The 22,417-nt window shown below is 39.2% G+C and overlaps 1 protein-coding gene and 1 long non-coding RNA gene across 2 annotated transcripts in view; one reads left to right on the top strand and one right to left on the bottom strand.

The window, feature by feature from the left end:
- The window catches only part of LOC138826693 (contactin-associated protein-like 4), a 231,888-nt gene that overhangs the window by 38,272 nt on the left and 171,199 nt on the right, over positions 1–22,417 (top strand). The gene's annotated exons all lie outside the window — the stretch shown is intronic.
- On the bottom strand, positions 1,372–19,749 carry LOC138826673 (uncharacterized). Its single transcript, XR_011371808.1, has 3 exons — positions 19,698–19,749; positions 1,923–2,036; positions 1,372–1,403 (listed from the first exon to the last, which is right to left on the bottom strand). It is a non-coding gene; the product is annotated as an uncharacterized lncRNA (long non-coding RNA).

Below are 22,417 nucleotides of genomic sequence, written 5' to 3'. Positions count from 1 at the left end.
TAAAGCAGAGTTTAACATTTACCATGCCATCAGTTAACTCATAAAAGCATTCACAGATTGTGACCCACTGAAAAGAAACAACATTTAATTTATCTAAATATCTTTATTTTGTTGGCTAAGGCCTAATAAATCACCAAAAATTATACTTTATTAATTGTAGCCAATCATATTTTTTCATTAATTTCTATCCTCATCAAGAGTCTCCATCAGTGGGACTCATTTTCATTCTTAATTTGTTTCTATGGCTCTTGCTACAACACAGTATCAAACTTCATGAATCTCATTTGCATGTTAATGAAACTGAGAAACAAAACAGGATCATTTTAATTATCTTTTGCTAGTTGTCAACCTACTTGATTACATTTTTCTTTTTTTATTTAGTTTTTCTTTTTTCCTCTATTAATTACATAAAGGAATGTCAGATTTGGAGTGATTTTTCTTAAAGGCTTCATATCACTCCTAGTATTAAAAACATTCTTTGTCTTTTAGATCAGGCTGGGAAAGGTATTCTGCTAAGCCAGGAAGGGGACAAATAAAGGTCCCACTAACATGTTAACACAGAGAGACTTCTTTCTTAAGGAATCAGGAAAACTGACAAAGAAAAGCCAGGCAGGAAGTGGGCAATTTGTTTCTTAGCTGTGCTTAAGTTACTCTGAGCAAGTAGAGTGGTCCCTTGTGACAGAAGGGAGGAGACTGGAGAAGGCTGCTCTTTCGAAGGATGATTTCATTTCCACCAGCAGACAGGAAGAAACATGAACATTTTTGGATGCATATTAATTCCATTTCGTCACAGGCGTGCCATGGTGGGTTGAATTCTGCTCTCCAAAAGGATATCTTTAAGTTCACCTCTGGATCCCTGTGAATGAGACCTCATCTAGACATAGGGGGTTTTTAGGAGATGTAATTAAATTAAGGTGAAGTTTATCCCATTGGCCATGAGAGTTGGCACATGAGACGTGACTGGAACTGTAGGCTCTCAAATCTGCATGCAGGTGGATCCAGGACTTGGTAAAACTCTTACTGACTGTGCCTATATTTTCTGTCTCATGTCCTGCTTATCTCTTGGTTGCTCTCGCCTTTAACTCCGTAGGCTTATAGCTCTTAACCCCGAGTTGTGATCACTTAAATCCAATGAAATGCCTGAGGATTCAGGTTCCAAGTCACCTTGACAGCCACAGGTCACTAGCACAGGCTACAAGCTTCTCCAGTGTGCTTGGTCTTCAGCTGCTTCACGTGGCTTTGGGAGTCTTTATTATGGAAAATGAAATTCCAAGTAAAGACTAACCATTCCAGTATTAGATAGCTATCATTGGGAACAATTCACTATTGTTGAGTTGAAATCATGGCCTCCCTCTTTTTCATTTGAGGATGGGCTAGATATTTAGTGTCTGTCCTTTAGTGTCCTGTTGGAAGAATAAGATTAAATGTGTGACAATATTAGGTAGGTGACATTGGCCTTACTGACTTTTATGGCGGTTCTATGGTGTGGTCCCTTGCATTTCCAAACATAGTCCCTGGGTTCACACTACACCCTGTCAATTAACCCCATTTGAGCAAACCTCACAGGGCCAAATATATATAGTACTCCATATCAAGATCATCTAAGGGAACAAGACTTCCACATCAGCTTTCTAGGAAAAGTTAATTCATTCTTATCTGATTATACAGCAAAGCAGAATCATAGAATTAGAGTTTATATTTTACACATTCCTTATTAGACTGCAGTAAAACATTCTCATATGTCTTTAGCCAAGCTTGGCGAGCTAGAGCAATAGGTTGGTTCTTATTTTTACAGTATTTAAACGATATATATATATATATATATATATATATATATATATATATATATATTTTTTTTTTTTTTTTTGCAGGTTTAGCACTCAAATTAGTTTATGAATTGAGGGGAAAAATAAAAACCTTACCTTACGAAGAGTTGAACATTTTGGAGAATGAGGTTCCAGATCAATTCTGTGGTCAGGGCTGAGTCACTTTGGTGTGTAGCTTTGTATTTTGCATTCTGGCCTTGAGAAGGTGAACTACAAATGAACAAAGATTTACATCTTTTATTTCTCAGTGTGCTCATATCCTCGATTCATTAAAGCAGAGGAGAGTTGGCTGCTGGTTCTGGATGAATTTAGAGTGGCGTCTGTTCTTCTATCGATTCATTTGATTAAACCCTGGGGATGACTGGCCTGTTCTATTTGGGTCCCTCTTTTCTGTGGGTGTTGCTGTCGCTGCTGGTCCCCCCCGTCCTCACAGTCCACCCTCTTCCCATCTCCCTTGTCCTGTTGGTGTCCTCTCGATTGCACCTTTTATTGTCCTTGTCTGCTCCAGAGCCCACCTTGTCTAGCTTTAAATCAACCTGATAATGTCATCCTCGTGATTGTATAAAGTCTCCAATCCTAAGTAATTTATAGTGATAAAAAATGCTGGTTTGGGAATCAAGGACATTACATTATAATAGTAAATTGTGGCTGGCCTTAACAAAGTGACATGAACTATCTCTCACTTTCATTTTATAAAAGTGTGATGTTGACTATGGGGACCCCTGTATGCCCGGATACATGTTATTTTTCTATGTGATACTGTATAGTCAGGTTTTTCTTTCTAAGTAGCCTAACAATGGGAATCTTCAAAGTGTGTGAGTGAGAGAAATTGGTGGCCCTTTTGTGAGGAGGTAATGGGAGAATCTTAAAGCAGATAGTCTTTGTTAAGTCTCTTCAAACTAGAAGTTAGACTCTGCCTGCCTTGGGAAAGACCTCGAGCTGTGATATAAGATAAGAAAGTCAATTGACAAACACAATCTTACTAAAGCTGGTAGAACAGCCCACATGGATTCATAACCCAGAAATTCCCACAAATACGTAGCATACCTTCTTTCAGTGTGTATCTAATATTTTTCACAGTAGGAAGAAAATGTCAATGTGGATGGAATGAGTGGATGCAAGGGAATCAAGTGGTTTCTTAGATCGAATTTCCCCCAGAAGCACAGCGATAGCCAATGACTGAGGCACAAGTCTTTGTCCAGATTGAGTTGCCAGGAGCAAGACTGTAGAGAAGGGGAAGGAAGTAGGTGATTTCAGCAGCGTTAGGCACAGCTCAGGCAGGAGACCAAGGCCTACATCCATGTCCCACCCTAAGGTAAAGGTAGAGACTCTAGCAGGTGTCTGGCTTCTTGAATGATTGACTTAGAAAGTTAAGTGCCTTATGCTAACCCTGAGTAGATTCAACGATGGATAATGGTTGATGTGTGTTCATAAAGTTGTAATGGCTGAAAGTTAACCAGTAGAGGGAAACCAAGAGAGCCAAGGAGAATGTAGAGGGGGAGAACACAGACAAGAATCCAAAGTATAACATACAAAATTAAGAGGAGTGAGAGAAGGGGTAGGTTGGGAGGGTTGGGTGAGTATGTTGAAAGGGGTGACATTGATCAGGAGATATCGTATTCATCAACTGCTTGGTGTAACGGCAACTCCTTTGTACAACCACCTAAAGTGACAATTAAAAAATAACTTTTATGATCGGTAAAGAGGCAATTTATATGTATATACTGAGCAACTATAGAATATACAGTCTTATCAGGTGTCCTTAGAATGTTTACCTAAATTACGTGTGGTCCATCAAAATAGCATTTCAATAAATCTCAAAGAATTGAAAGTGATTCAGAGTAGATGCCCTTACTACAGTGGAATTAAGCTAGAGATCATTAATTAGGAAAAAAAACACTTAAAATTCAGAAAGGTGTGGAATTCAATTAATACATGCCTCAAAAGGAAATCTCCATGGAAATGAGGAAGGTATTAGTATAATGATAACAAAATACGATAAGTCAAAATTGTGGATGTAGTTTAGGCCGTAGCCGAGAGCAAATTAATTGCAAATATTGCAAAAGAAAGGAGGTCCAATGTGACTGGCCCATCTATAGCCATCTGGAGAAATTAGGGAAAAAACACCATCAGATTAAGAGAAAAGTAACAAATGAAGTAGAGAAAACTCCAAGGAATGCATGAATTAGCGAGAAATGGAAAATATTCAGTATAATTAGTAAAACAAAAGTTTAATGCCCAAGAATCCAAGGTATATCTTATAAAATTAAGAAGGGTTGGAGAGGGATGGGGGAGAATGTTGAAAGGGGTGACATTGATCAAGATACATTGTGTTCATAAACTGCTTTGTTAAAGAGTAACTACTTTGTACAATTACTTAAATATAATAATAAGAAGAAAAGAAAAAAGTCTACTGCAAGAGGACACTTTAGCAATCTTCCTGCTAATCATGTTCAAAATGTCAGTGCATTGAAGAAGCATTTGGAAAAACACAACCTTACAAAATCGTATTCAAGATTTTTTTTTTATAACACTAAAGCATCCCTCTGTCTTCCAAAGATAATAAATTCCTAATTAAAAGGTTCCAACAAAGAAAACTCCAGGCTAATGTGTCTTCAAAAGGAATGCTTCCAAACACATTTAAGAAAAACAGGACTCTAATCTCACACATTCTCTCCCAGAAAACAGAAGCCAAAAAATCCAAATACTCCCCACTCATTTGATGAGGCCAGTATAACCTTCCTACTAAGCCTTGTCAAGGACAAACAAGAAAGGGAAATGAAAAGCCACTCTCTCTCCTCATGAATATAAATGCAAAATACTCTAAACAAAATATTTGCATACATGTGGGAAGGGACCAAGACTCATCTTCAGAATGAGAGTGTCCCTTGTAGATGGAAATGAGCTGTGTTCTGAAAGCTGGGTGAGTTGTATAACCAAACCCAGGGCTTATGGCTTTCTTGTTGGCTATAATTCCATTATCTATCTATCTATCTATCTATCTATCTATCTATCTATCTATCTATCTATCTATCTATCTATCTATCTATCTATCTCTTGAGCATTCTGTGGCAGGGAAGTTTCGAGCTGAAGGATGGGGAAAGCTATAATTAAAAATGTGTCCTTCACTGTTCCTATGCTGTATTGGACACTTCTCATGGAGCACTTAACCACACCTCTTTCTCCAGCCAATGTTACAATGACCAAGTTCCAGCTTCCCCTAGAAATGACAAGGATGCATCTTGAGGCCATACTCTTTGTATCCTCTCTTCTTGCCTGATGACTTTCCTGATACTGAGGGGATGAATCATTGGCTCTGAGAGTCCAAGTGGGATTTACATTCCGTCAATGAAATACTGCAAGTGTGTCTTCCAAGGACTGTGAACAATGGGGGGTGGGAATCGATGGATCTGAACTTCCTTCTTTATCCTCAGGGCAGAGTGTTCTGGGGTGCATCTTGTGAGGCTGTTCAGAATGTGTGTGTGTGTGTGTGTGTGTGCACATACCAAGTCAAAAGCACAGTTCTGCTTTGGCTTCCCTGGTTTCACACCCTCTTTCCTTGTGTGCTTACCCCATAGGATCACGTCTTTCATGTTGGCCTTCGAGTCAAGTTTCAACCTACTCTGTCCAGAAGAATTCTGAATAATATGTATAGATTAATGGCTGATGTATTTAATGAGATGTAGTTAAGATGTACAGATAAGCAACTTCCTTCAAATCATGAGAACTGAATAGTAGAAAAATCTAGCAAACACAACTTTACCCAATTGGCCAGTGTTCACCTCATGAGGGATAAGTTATCTTTTTACAGGTATATGCCTTTGGTTCGATGTGATGTGTTTATCCTCTTGCCACTGTGATCTTCCGCTGGTGAGAGTTGGGGTGTGGGGAGGGGGAGCAACTGAAAATGCCAGACGTATCTGAAATAAAGGACCTTACCAGTCATGCTTGGACCTGTCAGGGTCACTGAGAAACATGAGAAGTCTTAGATCCAAGATGAGTGGAAGCTGCCAGAGGCTAGCATATAATGTGATTATATGTAGGGAGACTGGAACAGAAAAGACAAAAAAAGGATAGCCGGGTGCTCATGGCTCACACCTGTAATCTTAGCTACTCAGGAGGACTGAGGTTCAAAGCCAGGTCCGGTAGGTAGTCTGTGAGACTCTTATCTCCAATTAACTACCAGAAAACTGGAAGTGGCGCTGTGGCTCAAAATGGTAGAGCACTAGCCTTGAGCAAAAGAGCTCAGGGACAGCACTCAGGCCCTGAGTTCAAGACCCTTGACAGCCCCTCCCCTCCAAATTCAGTAAAAACTAAGGAAATTCAAATTAAGCATGGACTTTAGTTAATAATATAAAGGAGTCTAGGTGTAGGCTGAATGGGAACCCTATAAAACCATTTTTAACCAAAGAAGTCTTATTTGAAATATGCACACATCCTTAGGCTTTATCAATATGGAATGAAAATGAAAAGGAGGCCTCTGGTGATAAAGAAAATGAATGTATGGTTGAGACAGAGTGAAGGAAAAATGAAAAGAATGGAAACATAGCACAAAAATTAATAAAGACTAAATGCCATTTTGGAGTTAATGTGATGAGTGTTTTGTGCCCCTCCCCCATAATTATCCACAATGTCGGAAGAGGATTTGTGAAATTGGTGCCCAGGAGTTGTCTTTGTGTTTCATATTCTCCCAAGTTGTTGAATTTTAAGACTTTGAATCAATTGGAAGTATTGTTTGCTCTGGCACTAGTAGCCTTTTAGGTTTGTTTCTAACCTTGTTATTTGTAGTTTCATTTATCTATCTATTTATGTTTTTGTTGTTTTGGGCCTTGTACTTGGAGCCTGGTGCTGTACCTGAGCTCTTTTGTTTCTGATTTTTGAGTGGTTAAGTGGAGATAAAAGTCTCATGGGGGACTTTTCTTCCCCAGGCTGGCTTTGATCTGATCCTCAGATCTCAGCCGCCTCAGTAGCTAGGATTGCAGGTGTGAGCTACTGGTGCCTGGCTTATTTGTAGTTTTTCTTTCCATATATTTTTTTTTATTGTAAAAATACTGTACAAAGAGGTTATAGTTACATGAGTAGGGTAATGAGTACATTTCCTATCGAGCATTGTTACCTCCTCCTTTGTTTTTCTCCTACCATCCCTTCCCTCCCCACCTCCCCAACTCCTCCACGCCCCCCCCTCAAAGTTCTAAAGTTTGTTTTCAACATAGTGTCTTGTACATCTTATTGTTACAATGGGTCAACCTGTATCCTTGTTTTCAGCATTTTGTTTTTTCCTTCCCCTCCCCAAATTAAAAAATGTATATACAAGATGCAGGGCACTGGAATCAAATACAGTGCAAACAGGGGTTATACCATGGGGAAAGAACGTACAAAATCACACAGTACATTATAAATACATTAAAGACAATAACAAGAAGGATAAAACCTCTTGTGTCCTTATCTTGGGGTTCATTTCACTTAGCCTCATCTTATATGCTCACGTGTACATAGCTTTTGAGCTTTTCTGCTTGTCCTAGACATATACTAGTTACTGCAAATAAGGGAAACCATAGGATCTATGTTTCTTTGGGCCTGGCTTACTTCACTTACTGTAATTTTTTCCCAAGTCTTTCTATTTCCTAATGTAGTTTTATAATGTAAAGATCTATTCTGCTGCATTGTCTTCTTTGCTTTTTAATTGCAGTTCTCACAACCGTAATCCTGAGGAATCACATGGTTTTATGGCGTTTTCTCTGTGTCTCCTCCTGGAGTCCTCTCCATCAAAAAAATTTTCTTCCCTCTTTGGGAATTCAATTATTTGCCTTAGTTCTTGGTAATTTAAGTAGAGATCTAGTCTGCACCAATACTTAGTGGATTTGAGGATTATTTGTCATTTTTTTTCTGCTACCTGGTAATTTGATTTCTTTAAAACTTTTTGTCATCATGTACATTGACATTATAAAACAAAAGGGAGCACGTCTCTAGTCATAGTAATACTGGTTATTGGCCATTTATAATAGAATACTATCTGGTTGGCTGTGTAAAATGGAACCCACTTTCCTTGATGCTCTATTTAAATGATTAAATAGCTGCATTAAAATGAAAACAAAAATGAAGTCAGAGATTCTATGCCCAAAGAGGAATGATCATGGAGGATTTTTCAAAGCCCCTTTGCTGACCTTGGCTCTGTCTCTTTTTAAGCCCTGGTCTCCTGCTGGGCCTCAGGAGAAGGCCTGGGCAGACCCTGCCCAGATTTGTGCAAAAGAGAAGTACATATAACAATCCTTTACTTATATTTACCACTCCCTGCTGCCTGTGCAATGTCTTGAACACACACACACACACACACACACACATACACACACACACACAGCAACTTTTAAAGGTTTCACCGACATACTATCCTTTACATAATTTTTTTCCCTTTCTGATTCCTGGTATTTTTCTTAATCACTATGATTTAAGATTGTTCAAATGACCTTTTATTTATCTCCTGATACCTCTGAGAAAAATAGTGATAAGTTCTCTGTACGCATGACTTGGTATCTCTTCCATACTCTTTTTTTTTTAAATTTTTTTTGTTTCCTTGTAACTGCTACTATCCTAATGTAACTTTTCAATTTCTGATCAAGTTTTTTTTTTTTTTTTTTTTTTTTTTTTTTTTAAGCAGAACCATTACTGCTCATGCAGTTCGAGGCTCTTCTCAACCATTTTTTTTTTTTTTTTTTGTTGGTCGTGGGGCTTGAACTCTGGGCCTGAGCACTGTCCCTCAGCTCTTCAGCTCAAGGCTAGCGCTCTACCACTTGAGCCACAGCGCCACTTCCGGCTTTTTTCTTTTTGCTTATTTGGTGCTGAGGAATCGAACCCAGGGCCTCAGGCATGCAAGGCAAGCGCTCTACCATTGAGCCACCTTCCCAGTCCAATGAAAACCACTTTTAAAGCTCAACGTAAATCCTAGTGTAAGTACATTTTAAAGACTCATGTGCCTGCTTAAGGCTTTCAACTGGATACTGTCCATGTAGGAGTTGATGAATTTATGAATGTGCTTTCCAAAATCTAGCTAATATTCCATAGTGCTTTAGCAAATTATTCAACAGCACTGAAAAAAAAGGAATAAACGAACAAACCTTCCAAAAGGCAACTGTGAGATAATTTATGACCATTCACGGAGGCTTTCTCTGACTAACCCATCTTTGCTTAATTTGCATCCCATTGCTTATATTTATTTGATTTGCTCTTTTGCTGTTAGTACTGTACAGTGTTGAGTATATGATTAGTGCAGTTACATAAAGAGCTCACCCATGCAGAAACACAGAAATGAAATAAAAATGTAAGAAGTGCAAATCCCAAGCAATGTCATAAATAGAGGAAATGACCACAGTTTTAGGGCAAATAAAGAACTAATACTTACCTGGTGTGGGATAGGTGGATATTTGAATGTGGTAATTTTGCAATAGCATTGAAATAAGAAAAGAGCTGGATGTATTTTGAAAATTGAAATGAAATTTATATCACATATAAACTGTAAAAGATACAGTTCAAGCCAAGCATGGTCATGCATTTCTGTAATTCCAACACTTAGGAGGCTCAGGTAAGAGGATCATGAGTTTGAGGCCAACTTGGGTCAAATAGTAAGTCTGTGTCTTCAAACCAAATTACAAACACAACACTAGAAAAAAAAGCCAAAAAATGTTGTGTAACCATTGCAAGTATCAGGTTACAAAAATAATGAACATATTTAAAATTGAGTTTTGGATATCTACTTTCTCATTTATTTTTGTGTTAATTTTCATTCTTTGTGGTTAGTCTAGGCATTAACAGTAGTGGCAAAGTTATAACACTATTTTCATTGAATATTCCTTAGCCTCAGTGGTATATATAAAACATTCTGATCTAATACAGCTCTGTCTTCTTTTTTTCATAAATGTTTATCTGTATCTATTGTATGTCCTGGCATAGATTTATAATTGTTGTTTTGTGCATTTATTTTTTCAATCATATAGAGAGAAAAGGAGAGTTGCATCCCGGGATACAACAATACTTCCTTTTGTGTTCATCTGTGCCTTAAATATACTAGGGGTATTTCTTCATACTATCTAATGTCCTTTCTTTTCCATTCACAATCTTCCTCTGTGTGTGTGTGTGTGTGTGTGTGTGTGTGTGTGTGTATGTGTGTGTGTGTCTGTCTGTCTGTCTGTCTGTCTGGGGCTTGAACACAGGGTCTAAGTGCTGTTCTTCAGCATTTCTCTCAAGGCTCTAGCGCTCTACCACTTGAGCCACAGATCTTCTTCTGGCTCTTTGCTGGTTAATTGGAGATAAGAGTCTCTCTAACTTTCTTTCTTGAGCTGGTTTTGAATTGTGATCCTCAGATCTCGGCCTCCTGGGTGACGAGGATGACAGATGTCAGCCACTAGTGCTCACCCGGCTTTCCGGAATTCCAGTGTCACCTATCAACGCAGAACTCTCAGTTTATCTTGCCCTGTGTTTGTTGAACTTCTTTGCTATCTCGACTTGAAGCATTTATTAAATTTGGAAATCTTCTGGCTATTAATTCTTTAAGCATTTTTATCTGCCTTTTACCTGCTCCTGCCTTTCTTAGATCCCGTCCATTGTTAAGCTAGCTCCTGCTGTGCGTCTTTCCTAAGCTTTGTTTGCTTTTCCCATTTTCTTCTTTGTGTTCCTCAGAAAGGAGGGGCGGGGTGAGGGGGTATAGCAATTAGCCATTTCCACATGGACTTATTCTTACTTCTGCTGAAACTCTAGTGCATTCACTTCAGTTGTCCTGTGTAGTTCCATAATTTATATCGATTTATTAATATCCTTCTGTTTTCTAAGACATCACTCTATTTTCCTTTAACTCCTTGCTCATGGTTTCTTACAGCTTTTTGAGCATATTTAAGAAAGTTGCTTTTAAATCCTGCTTTAGTGGCTTGCTACCTTTGTTTCCTCTGGGACAGTTTCTATTCATTTATTCCTGCAAGTGGGCTGCCTTTTCTCATTTCTTTGTATACATCTTAGTTTGGATGGTGGAAAACTGAACATGTTGAGTGTTATAACATGCTAACTTTTGAAAATCAGATCATCCTTTCCTCCACAAAGAGTTTGCTTTTTATTGTTTGTGTGGGTTGTATTTGCTTTTCTAGTGACTATTTACTATTTGATTTGAAAGATTGTTATTTATTCGAAGTTGTCTCTGAGATCCATATGTGAGATTTTTCTCAAACATAGGGGAAAAAACCAACACAAAAGCCCTTCTCAATCCTTGTGCATTGGCTCTGCATTGGGAAATTTATTCCTTAGCAAGCGGTATACAACTCTTCCCCATCTCCTAATCCCCGCTCACAAACATAATCCTCCAATTTGTGTTTACTCTTAATCACTCAAATTATGTCTCATAAGTGAGGAGAATAAACAATATTTTAACTGTGTCCCCACCAAAACTTTTCTGATACAGTACAGAATGATTTTTAATGGAAATGTTATGAATTATTTTTCTATAAGAGACAAGAAAAACTCCATAGGTATCCAAGTAGCATTCCTGTAGCCAAAATATATCTCACTGTTCATATTTTCCTTGAGGAAAAAAATAGACTATGCCTACTGTTTGCAAAATTCTACCAAAAACCATTGCCAACAGCCTTGTTCTTCAGGGACCCTGTCGGTGAAGAAGTGCACATGGCTAGCCTTGGTAGACTCTGCGTTAGTCCATATCAGAACTGCTTTGCTTCCTGAGTTTTTATCTTGCTCCTGCCTAGAAGGGAGCAAAATACAGCTGGGTATCAGTGGCTTGGCCTGTAATCCTAGCTACTTAGGAGGCTGAGATCTGAGGATCGCGGTTCACAGCCAGACCTGGCAAGAAAGTCTGTGAGACTCTTCTCTCTAGTGAACCACCAGAAAACTGGAAGTGGCGCTGTGGCTCAAAGTGATAGAGCACTAGCCTTGAGCAAAATAGCTCAGGGACCCAGACCCTGAGTTCAAGCCCCAGGATTGGGAGGAGAGAGGAGAGAGGGAGAAAAGGAGATGGGAAGAGAGGGAGAGGGGAGAGGTGGTATGCCATGTTATAGATTGTGAATCTAGAAGGAAGCAGCACCTGATGGATTCCATGACGTTATTTACCTCTGACAGACAGTCTCTATGGTATAGCCTTATCAAATGGAGGTCACTGGGTGTGTGTGGGGGGCATGAGGTGAGTTCTTTTCAGCTATTGTATTAAGTGCTCAGTAGATCCTGCTGCGTAGCATCTAAGTATGCTGAGTAAGGTTGGGAAAGATGAACCCCTAAGTCCCTGTTTTGAAAGATGAAATTAAAAATAAAAGAATGAACAAAAAAAAGAGGCAAAATAGTTAATGGCAAAGCGAATTCCACGGCTGACTGCTTGGTGTGTGGGCTGCTGTGGAGAGCCGCGATGGTGGCATCTTCCTGTTTGCCCTTTATTTCTCATCTGGCTCAGGTAGGCATGAGTCATCCAATGCTTTGGGGAACATGGATCACTGCACAGCTTGGGGACAAGGTTCAGCTGCTACCCTTAAAGTCTAAAATAGAAAAGCTTTCATAAGGGGAACGGAGAAGCTGGAGGAATTGCTCTTCCTCCCCTGTGTTCTGAAAGGAAGATCAAAGGAAAATTTGGAATGGAAGGAGCACACAAGTATGAAGAACCCTTTGGTCTGTTGCTTTGTCCTCAAATGGGCTCATTGTAGGGGTGTTAGGGATCCCCCTTTTAATTCTTAGATCTCTGAATAGGAGCAATGCCATTAGCGTGAGTTTTCACTTGAAGAGAAGACTGACTGTCCCAAATGAAACCACTCCATTGTTCTTAATATGTAGAGACTGTCACTCTTAGGAAGAACATTGTCCCAATGGCCAAGAACAAATGGAGGGTTGGGTCCCGAGGAGGAGAAGTATATGTGAGGGCGTAAAGGTGCCATTATGAGATGGAAGGTTCTAGAGACCAAGTCATTGAGAGAAGTCATGACTGTGAAACTGTTCAAGACTAAAGTAGGCAAAAGAGACCAGGACACGACATAAAACTCCTGATTCTGGATTGGATAAAGCTTGGATAAAGAAGCATATTTATTATGATGAGATGGAATATTGGGGGCAATTGACTTAAATATGAGTAAGATAGAGAACACAATTGAAGTGGTGTTAACGACATCTTGAGTTTGAACCATATGTGTATGGTTATGGTAGATAATGTTCTTAGGAGATACCAGTTTAGGGGGAAATAAAGGTTACTGTGTTGGCAGCTTACTAAAAGAAGAATGCGTGTAAAAGCTTGAGGTGTGAGGCAGTGGTTGTGGAGAAAGTCCAATGCATGGGATGGGGGTAAGGTACTGAATGTCCAATTCGATCCATTCTCACTGGACTGTAACAGAGCAACATAGGGCAGAGTAGAAGCTGCTTGATTATTGAGATCTCTTCTTCTCAGGCAGCACCCCGAGAAGTGGTCCCCTGTCCACTGCCCCGTCCTCCCTCCAGGGTTGATGGGAAGGGAGATAAATCCCTTGTAGGTATTTTGAACCCGAAGGTGACAGAAATCTAATCCTTCATTGATTGAGCCATCCATGAACTGGACTTGAGTTCCTCTAAAATGATTAGATTGATTTTCTACACGAGACAGAATAAGAGCCTGAGATAGAAAATGAGATTGCAGTCAGGGGGGAAAAGGCATTTTTCACACTTGAGGCTGCAGCAGAGGAACCCCATCAGTGCAAGAGCATTCTAACTCTTTTGCTTAAGTAGTTTATCTCCGAGATGTGGTCAGTGACCTGCTAGCGTGTGAAAGCCTGCTGTGCCCATCCCTTCGCAGCCATTGCCAAGAGGATAGCTTGGAAACTGCTGGAGAGAGAACATTTACACCACAGGAATCGACACATTCGACAAAGCAGGACCTTGTCCCCATTCCTTAGCCCCCAAGAGATCAAGTTAGGATACCACTGGCCTGAACTCTGCTCTCATGATCCAGGGGGAGATGACGTTGGGAAAAAGGTATTAGGAGTTCTTTTTAACAATTTTTGGACGGTGATTAAAGACCTGACAAGAGTTTGACCTCTTCCTGCTTGATTATTGATTACTTAAAAATATAAAGGTATAGCTGGGTGCTGGTGGCTCGTACCTATAATCGATCCTAGCAACTCAGGAGGCTGAGATCTGAGGATCATTGTTCAAAGCCAGCCCAGGCAGGAAAGTCTGTGAGACTCTTTTTCTTCTTTATTTATTTTAGTCAGTTGGGGGGCTTGAACTCAGGGCCTGGGTGTTGTCCCTGAACTTTATCACTCAAGGCTAGCTTTCTATCCTTTGAGCCACTTTGAGCCACAGCATCACTTCTGGTTTTCTGGTGGTTAATTGAAGATAAGAGTCTCACAGGGCTGGGCACTGGTGGCTCAGGCTTGTAATCCTAGCTACTCAGGAGGCTGAGATCTGAGGATTGTAGTTTGAAGTCAGCCTGGGCAGGAAGGTCTAAGAGTAGTACTCAGGCCCTGAGTTCAAGCCTCACAACCATGATAAATAAATAAATAGATAAGATATAGATCTAGAGATCTATATCTTGATATAGATAGGCATAAATCTATAGCTATGTCTCTATTTATTTATTTTTTGTCAGTTGTAGGGCTTGAACTCTGGGCCTGGGCGCTGTCCCTGAGCTCTTCAGCTCAAGGCGAGTACTCTACCAGTTGAGCCACAGTGCCACTTCCTATGTCTTTATTTTTATAAAGATATATAAATAAAAATATAGATATGGATGATGTCTATCTATATTTTTATTTTCATATGTTATTGTTTATATTCACAGGTAAGCTCTTTAGCATAGCAGGTTTTCAGAAGGCCAGACATAGCATGTCGGCATTGTGAGAATACACATTACCACAAAGTAACATTTTTAGACCTCTATCAAGCTTTTGAGTTGACGTGCTAGTTTATTGACTGTTTGATTTCACACTTAAAAGCCAACACTTCTCCTTTTAATGTCTATCTTTATTTACTTGCTTTTTGTGTGGTGCTTAGGCTTAAGCCCACAGCCTGTGTAAGCTATCCAAGCAAGCTCTCTACCCCCAAACGAATCCCCAAGCCCCAATGTTCATCTTAGATCAAATGATCTGATAGTCTTGATTAGAGCTGGAGAATCATGGATTTTTTCCCCCTCAGTGACCTATCCATATGAATTAACATTTTTATTTATATCAGGAGTGAGAAGTTCAACCAGCTTGCTTTGAAAGTCTCTGGTACAAGTCCCATCTTCCACTAGACTAACTGGGAATGGTTTTGTGGGGGGAAAATACATGCTTGTGGATGCTATCTGATTGTAAAGCAATCTGTATGCAATAATCATGAATATCAGTACGGATCTCAAAACACTGTTTATTAGTCTGTGCCTTTGAAATCATGCTGGTGGCTTTTTAAGTTAATTAGTCTGCAGTTAGTGACCCCCCCTGGTCCTTGGATATTAAAAGCTTCAGAGCAGATGCCCTTAGCTTTGAAGAAGAGACTTTCTGTAACTGGGCTCCACTCTCCTTCTCCTGCTTTCGTGACCGCTGCCCTTTCCACGGGCCTCCAATCCCTCCAGTCCAATTACTGCCAGGCTGAAAAATGTGCCCTGCATTGGTTTGCCCCTGTGCCCCTTCTGTGCTTAGAAGTCGCGTTTCGGCCTTTCAGGATCCTACCCGAGAACCTAATAAAACATTTCTGCTTCCCTAATCACTCAGCCCGCGGCGCTGTCCTCAGCCTCACCTCTCCAGGGCTTGCTCTGTTCCAGTTCTTCGTGCAGCAGCTATCACCTGCTAACGCGGCGTGTTGTCCTTTCCTATAAGACAGACTCTCCAAAGGGGAGATCTCTTGCAACATAGAACATAAAAACATACATACATATATCTTGTGTATTTCCATCTGATATGCCTTGCAGTGAGTTGGGCCAAAAAAAGCACTTAGTACATTGTATAATACACCCATCACTTCTGGCATATCTATGTCTATATCTCTATCTATGTATCTCTGTCTGTCTGTCTGTCTGTCTGTCTGTCTGGTGTGGATACTGGGGCTTGATTTCGGGGCCTCATGTTCTCACTTGGCTTTTTCCACTCGAGGGTTACCTAGCCCTCTACCACTTGAGACACGCCTCCACTTCTGGCTTTTTAGTGGTTAGTTGGAGATAAGAGTCTCAGGGGTTTATCTTTCTGGGCTAGCTTTGAATGGTAGCCGTGATATCTTAGCCTCCTCCCGAGTAGCTAAGATTAAGGTCTGGGCTCTGGCCTTCATAGTTCTTTCGAGTGTGTGTGTGTGCTCATGGACATGAAGCCCATCTTGGTTGAGGGTTTTAGGTGTCAATGTAGGCAGCAGTGATGATGACTGGGATAATGCCAGTAACTTCTTGATTCCATTTCTCTTGGTTTGAAATCATTGTGTCTGAGGTCTAGTCCTTGAAGCCATAATAGATCTATGTGATTATGGAGAACTATTTATTCTATATCCTTTCCTGCAAGGGGTGACTTTTAGGGATTTGAAGAAAGTGGTCTTTTATAACCTTCTAGCCTCTTGTGCTATTCAAGGGTCACTGAATTTCCATTATATATATGTTTAATTCATATATATATTCATCTATCTGTCTATCTGAATTAGCAATGTTCTAAACATCATAGTCCCACCGCTCTAATTTCCGCAACCTTCACATTAAAAAAAAGGACATCAGGATAATATGTAGCTATTGTTTAGATTTTTTTCAAACCTATAAATGCTAACCACTTTGTAAGCTTTGTACAAACCCCATTAATGAAAGATTTAAGCTATTTAATTACGTTAAGTATTTTCTGACATCAATATTCAGGAACTATTTATTCATTCCTTGGTATTCAAATCACATTTCCGATATTCTAAGAAGGATTGGTGGGGATTAATCAAAAAAATATTTCTTAGGAAAGAAATGATAGAAAAGTGGTTGGAAGATCCTTTGAAATGTTGGCTCTGCCCATTACGAGATCTGCCAATTCATTTCATTACTAGAGAGACAAAGCTCTTGCCACCCTCTGACCTGAATTCATTTCAGAAGCTATCTGATTGATTTCAGGCACTGAGTACGGCCATATTAGAACAATTACAGTTCCACTAATGATAAGGTGAACTTTTATGTTTGCCCAGTTCTTCAAAGGTTCAGTTGAATTTAAGGCTGACAATGGTATTCGCATGTGGGATTTGGTTCTTAGCTATTACTTTCATAAGCATTGGAAGGGCTCTATTCCTTCCTCAGAGAAAAGTTTTAATATGCGACAAGTCAGATGATGGGACAGATTTTATATTTCAGCTGTGGTTGAGAGGTGGAGAAAGGAAGTCCTGGATGAATGGTAGGAAGAGGAATGTGTTGTAATTCAAATGATGACAGAGAATCTAGGAACAGGTTTCATAGAAAAATCTGCTAGTTCCTGAGGTTCCAAGATTAGAATGAAATTGTGTTTCCCAAGACCCAAGCTGCATTTATCCAAAGACAATGGCAAGACTAGATTGGTTATGTAAGAGGCACATTAAATTCTAGAGGAAAGGAGAGATTGTCGCTCAGAAGCACAGTTTTCTCTCTTCCTCTCCAGATTGTGAACTAACTTGAATCCCACTGCCTTGTTTCTATTCTTCTCACCTCCTGAAAAGAATTGCACAGCCATTCCAAAATGGATCATTCTACCAAATCCTATCTTTTTGTTTGTCCTTGCATTCCCTGTTGCTTCCGTTTTCTATTCAAATTTACTGTCTACTAATGGCTCATTTAGTACCTCTATCTAGGAAATTCCCCAAACTATTACTCTTGTCTTATCCCTCTCGCTTCCCAACCTCTCATGGTGCTCCAACATCTCATGGTTGTTCAGGAAATCCTGGTGATTCTGTACCATTAGGCCTTCTATTTCATTCACAGCCATGGGGGTTTGCGTGCAAACGAACACTGCTTTTATTCAAGACTTGGAACTGCTGACTCAGATGAATATACTCATCCCTAAAGTAGTACTTTTTGTCCTAATTTGACCAAGGAGTTCCTTTGGTAGCACTCGGGCAATATACTCACTTTGTAGAGTACCCCAGCGGATAGGATTTTCCTTCCTGCCTTATTTGATATACTTTGGATGGCCCATAAGAGCAGTCTCTGCTTTCTGATGTAGCCTCTTCTCCTCTTCTAGCCAATTCCTTTGACCTTGTACTCCACTTTCCAAACCCTATTTCAAACAAATTGAAGTCTGTGAGCATGCCTCTCTGTCTCTCTGTCTCTCTCTCTCTGTGTCTCTCTGTGTCTCTCTGTCTCTGTCTGTCTGTCTGTCTGTCTGTCTCTCTCTCTCTCTCTCTCTCTCATATCTGGTCTTTCTTTGGGAACTCCCTTCCCTTGTTCTTTCTTCTCTTTGGTAATGACTCCTGTGAGGCATTTAGTGTTGACGCCACTCTTCCTGGCAATCGCCATGCATTTTTCAGTTGTGGTCATGTACCTCGCCTTTGTGCTTGCTTAGGATCTTTTGCCTCACACCCCACTTAGCAGGAACCCTCTTTTCTCAGGTGAATCCAATGCCTTTTCTTTTGAGATAGTAATTTACTAAAATTCACGTTGCCCAGTGAGAAGCTAACAAAGTATTGTTCAACTGTTTGAAATAATAGGAGATAAAGAAGAAAGTGCTAAAGTGAATAATCACTCCAGAAGTGACACCGAGCAGCTGTGGCAAGTTCTGTACAGTATTATTGAAAGAGAGCAAATTGAAATTATTTTAAGTTTTTTTTTTTTTTTTTTAGTCCAGAAGAATGGAAGACTAGAATGATGTGGCCATCTGGTTTTGACAGGAGGTAAAAATGTCGGTATTTAGAATGCTGAGATATCTATAAGGTATCCATGAATAGCTGTAGAGGAAGCACTCAGGATTTGAGAAGTGCATCTCATGAAAGAAAATCAGAGCAAGTAAACAAAAATCAGGTTTCATCTTCCTGAACACATCATTGGAGCCACCACCCGGAGAAATGTGGTTTGCTGAGAATGTAAAAGTCAGAGGAGAAGGAAGTTGTCTTGATATCTTAGCAAAGAGCAAGCAAAGAAGCATAATGGAAGGATGGTAAAAGGGCTGGTTGGAGCAGAGAAGAAAAATACGAAGAATTTTCCACTGGACCTAAAAGAAGGAATGATTTTTTTCCCCTAAGTGACAAAAGTTTGGTTGTGATATGTTTTCTCTCAGGTTATTTATTGACCTAGATTGGCAAGATGCAGGATATCAACATGGAAAAAGCAGAGAGCTATTTTCTGCTTTTGTTTGGAAAGCATCATCCCTCAAAAAAAATATCACATACATCCTGAATTTATGGTTGAAACACTACCCGTCAATCATCAGCAAATTCCCCTTCAATGCAATGTACTTATTGTCTGTTATAAGGCCCCTCCTATTTTTATATAAGGGAGCATAAAATTCTAGAAAGATTGCATCCAGGCTTGCATGCAATTTTGTGAAATAAAAAAAAAACACGTTAGATTTTAAAACTTCACAGGGGCAATTATACATCACAATATTCTTTGACTCAGCTATGCATCTCTTGAAGGAAAAATTGGTGCCATTAAATGAAAACATAAAGTTCCTGACATTTATGGTTGACTATTGAGCTTAGCCGACTTTAGAAATATTGCATTCATATTTCCTAAAGCTACAAATTGCAGATTTCTTAAATTAAAAAAAAGCTAAATTCTGATTTCTGAAGGTACATTCAAAGCAACGATCTGACCTTTATGTATTTAAAAAAAATTCTTGTGTGACTGTGGGGTTACAAATTTTCAGAACCCAGATGTAATAAAAGCAATAGTAACTGCAATATAATCATCTCTGCTGGTAATTGATTCCCCATTCTGCTTATGGAAAGTATTTGCCTTTTGCAGTGATGGTTACTCACATTGTGGGCATGCATCATGGACATTCATCAAGATGCTTCTGTTAGGATGCTGGTGTTTTTTTTTTTAAATTTCTTTTGCTCTGTTCTCCTTTTGGTCACAGAGTATGTGGGAAAACTCACGGGTGTGGATGAGATTCATAGTGTTGCCAGAAGCAATTTGAAATTGGCTAGGCAGAAGCACAGAATCTATTTTTTTTCCTTGTCCATCTTGTCTGATCCAGAAAACATCCGCATTAACTCTCATTCTCCGTTGGAAGCACTACTTTATTATGACTCGGTGGATCAATATTCACTGAGAAGCAGAACTATGATAGGTAGGCTGACAATTGGGTGAAAGGCCTCATTGGTTTGAGAGGAAATGAGGTCGCTTTGTGAGACTTACTTTCTTCTTCTTCTTCTTCTTTTTAATCAGGAAGGTCAATTTAGAACTTTCCATTGTGCATCACGAATAGAAATAAGATGGAGATAAACAGAACAAAACGATGTGGTGTGTTCCCTGCCCTCCCCATCTTCTACTTGTACTTTTTCCTGACAATCTTCATTATACTTCCTGAAAATACTGGCTAAATTTTCTCTTGGCAAAACCAGTAACATACTTGCTGGCCTCCTTCTTCTAATACAGACTCACTAGTGGCTTGCAATTCGTTATTTCTTGCAAAAGATATTTCTTTTCCAATTTAGGAGATGATAAAAGCAAGTCTACCGTGAATTCAGGATTCAAATTTACAGCCATGGCTAACATCAGATTAATAGGCAGAGTTTGTAGTAGTGTTACATTTGCCTTATTCACTGTTTCAACACAATATCTAAAATGCAAACATATTGATATTTGATTTTGTTGTATCACCCAAGACAGAGAAATCAGTTCAAACACAGGTAAAAAATTGAAACAAGGATAATTCAAAATACTGAGATGTGTGTGACTCATGGTAGGAAAATAATTTGTAACATTACTTTCACTATAGCATTTTTTTGCTCTACGTTTTTCGTAAAAATCATAACCTTTGTGTGTTCCTCTCATTTTTCCCCCCAAAGAGTAGGAACCAGATGGAGCTGGCTGGGGTGCATGTGTGTTAGAGGAAGCAGTTCATTGTGTAGCAAATAGGTCTATGAGTGAAAGCATCTCTAGAATTAAATGTGTGCAAGGGGAATATTGTACCTATTGGCTTTGAATTCTAAATTCTACTTGCATACCACCCTGCCATGCTGTCGTAGAACATTATATCTATTTAAGCCAACAGATACTATCTATATGACTACATATGTTGATGCTTATCTCTGCAAAGTTTGAACCCCAAGTCACTGATCTGTCCACTAAATGCTGCATGATTCTGCTCTTTAACGTGTGTATGTGTTTGTGTCAATGTCTTATAGCAAACTGCTTTTGCAATTGTATGGATGCATTATATTCAGATGACTGCCCATATCTGCATGGGAATAACGGTATTCCTGATGATTCGTGGATAGCTTCAGAAAATCATAATTTTTCAACGTGTTCAATTTATGTATACAATGCATCGTGAGCAACGTCACCCTGTCTATCAGTCTCCTCCACTCTCATCTATCCCAACCCCACTCATCTCCTCAAGTCCTACTCCCATTTTCACATATGTCCAGGGACTATTCTGACTGAATTCACCCATCATTCCTCCTCCAATCATCTGCCCCTCCATTTCAGCCCCCACCCTCCTCAGATAAGACATGGTTCAGTTCCCTGATATTAATTTTGTTAAATGTCTGTTGTTTAAAAGGGGTTATGCCAATGGAAATCTACCCCTGCATATACCATACTTTCATCACTTTGATTATTATATATATATGTATATATATATGTATATGCATATAGTTCCATATGTGTTTTTACACATGCTTATATGAAAATATAAAATATGAAAATATGTGCTTTTTTGTTCTCTGGGCCTAAATTACTTCACTTCATAAAATTTTCCAAGTTCATCCATTTTCCTAAAGATGACATAATATTCTTCTTTATAGATGAATATAGTTACATATACATACATGAACACACATACATAGATATACATATATACATACCCACATCTCAATCTATATATATCACATTTGCCAGCTATACAGCTGACAAGGGGCTAGTGAAACCAACATAGAAGAACTCAATGAAACAAAACCCCCAAAGACTCAATAACTCAATCAATAAATGAGCAAAGGACCCAAATAAACTTCTCAGAAGAAGAAGTAAAAATGGCCAATAAGTACATAAAGCAATGTTCAACATCCCTGGCCATAAAGGAAATGTAAATCAAAACAAGGCTGAGATTTTATTCCACCTCAGTAAGATAGGCCATCATCAAGAATTCAAAGTACAACAAATGCTAACTTGGATTCAGAGGAAAAAGAAACCCTACCACACTGTTGGTGAAGATGTCGATTAGTGCAGGCACTGTGGAATGCAGTGTGGCTATTCCTCAAAGAACTAAAACTAGACCTACCTTATGATCCAGCACTGCCACTCCTGGGATTTATTCAAAAGATCACAAGTCAGAGTACAATAAAGACACTTGCACATACATGTACATCGCTATACTAGACACCATAATCAAGTTATGGAAACGGCCCAGATGCCCTATAACCATGAGATGGATCAAGAAAATGTGATCTATCTATCTGATCCATCTATCTATCTGTCTATAAAATATAAAATAATAATTTACAGAAAACATGATGTATTTCAATCAATCTCT

Source organism: Dipodomys merriami, unplaced genomic scaffold (assembly GCF_024711535.1).
Source record: "Dipodomys merriami isolate MVZ:Mamm:240054 unplaced genomic scaffold, mDipMer1.0.p SCAF_148, whole genome shotgun sequence".
Taxonomy (NCBI): Eukaryota; Metazoa; Chordata; class Mammalia; order Rodentia; family Heteromyidae; genus Dipodomys; species Dipodomys merriami.
Note: the sequence above shows the minus strand (reverse complement) of the source record. Positions and strands in the feature narration are given on the sequence as shown.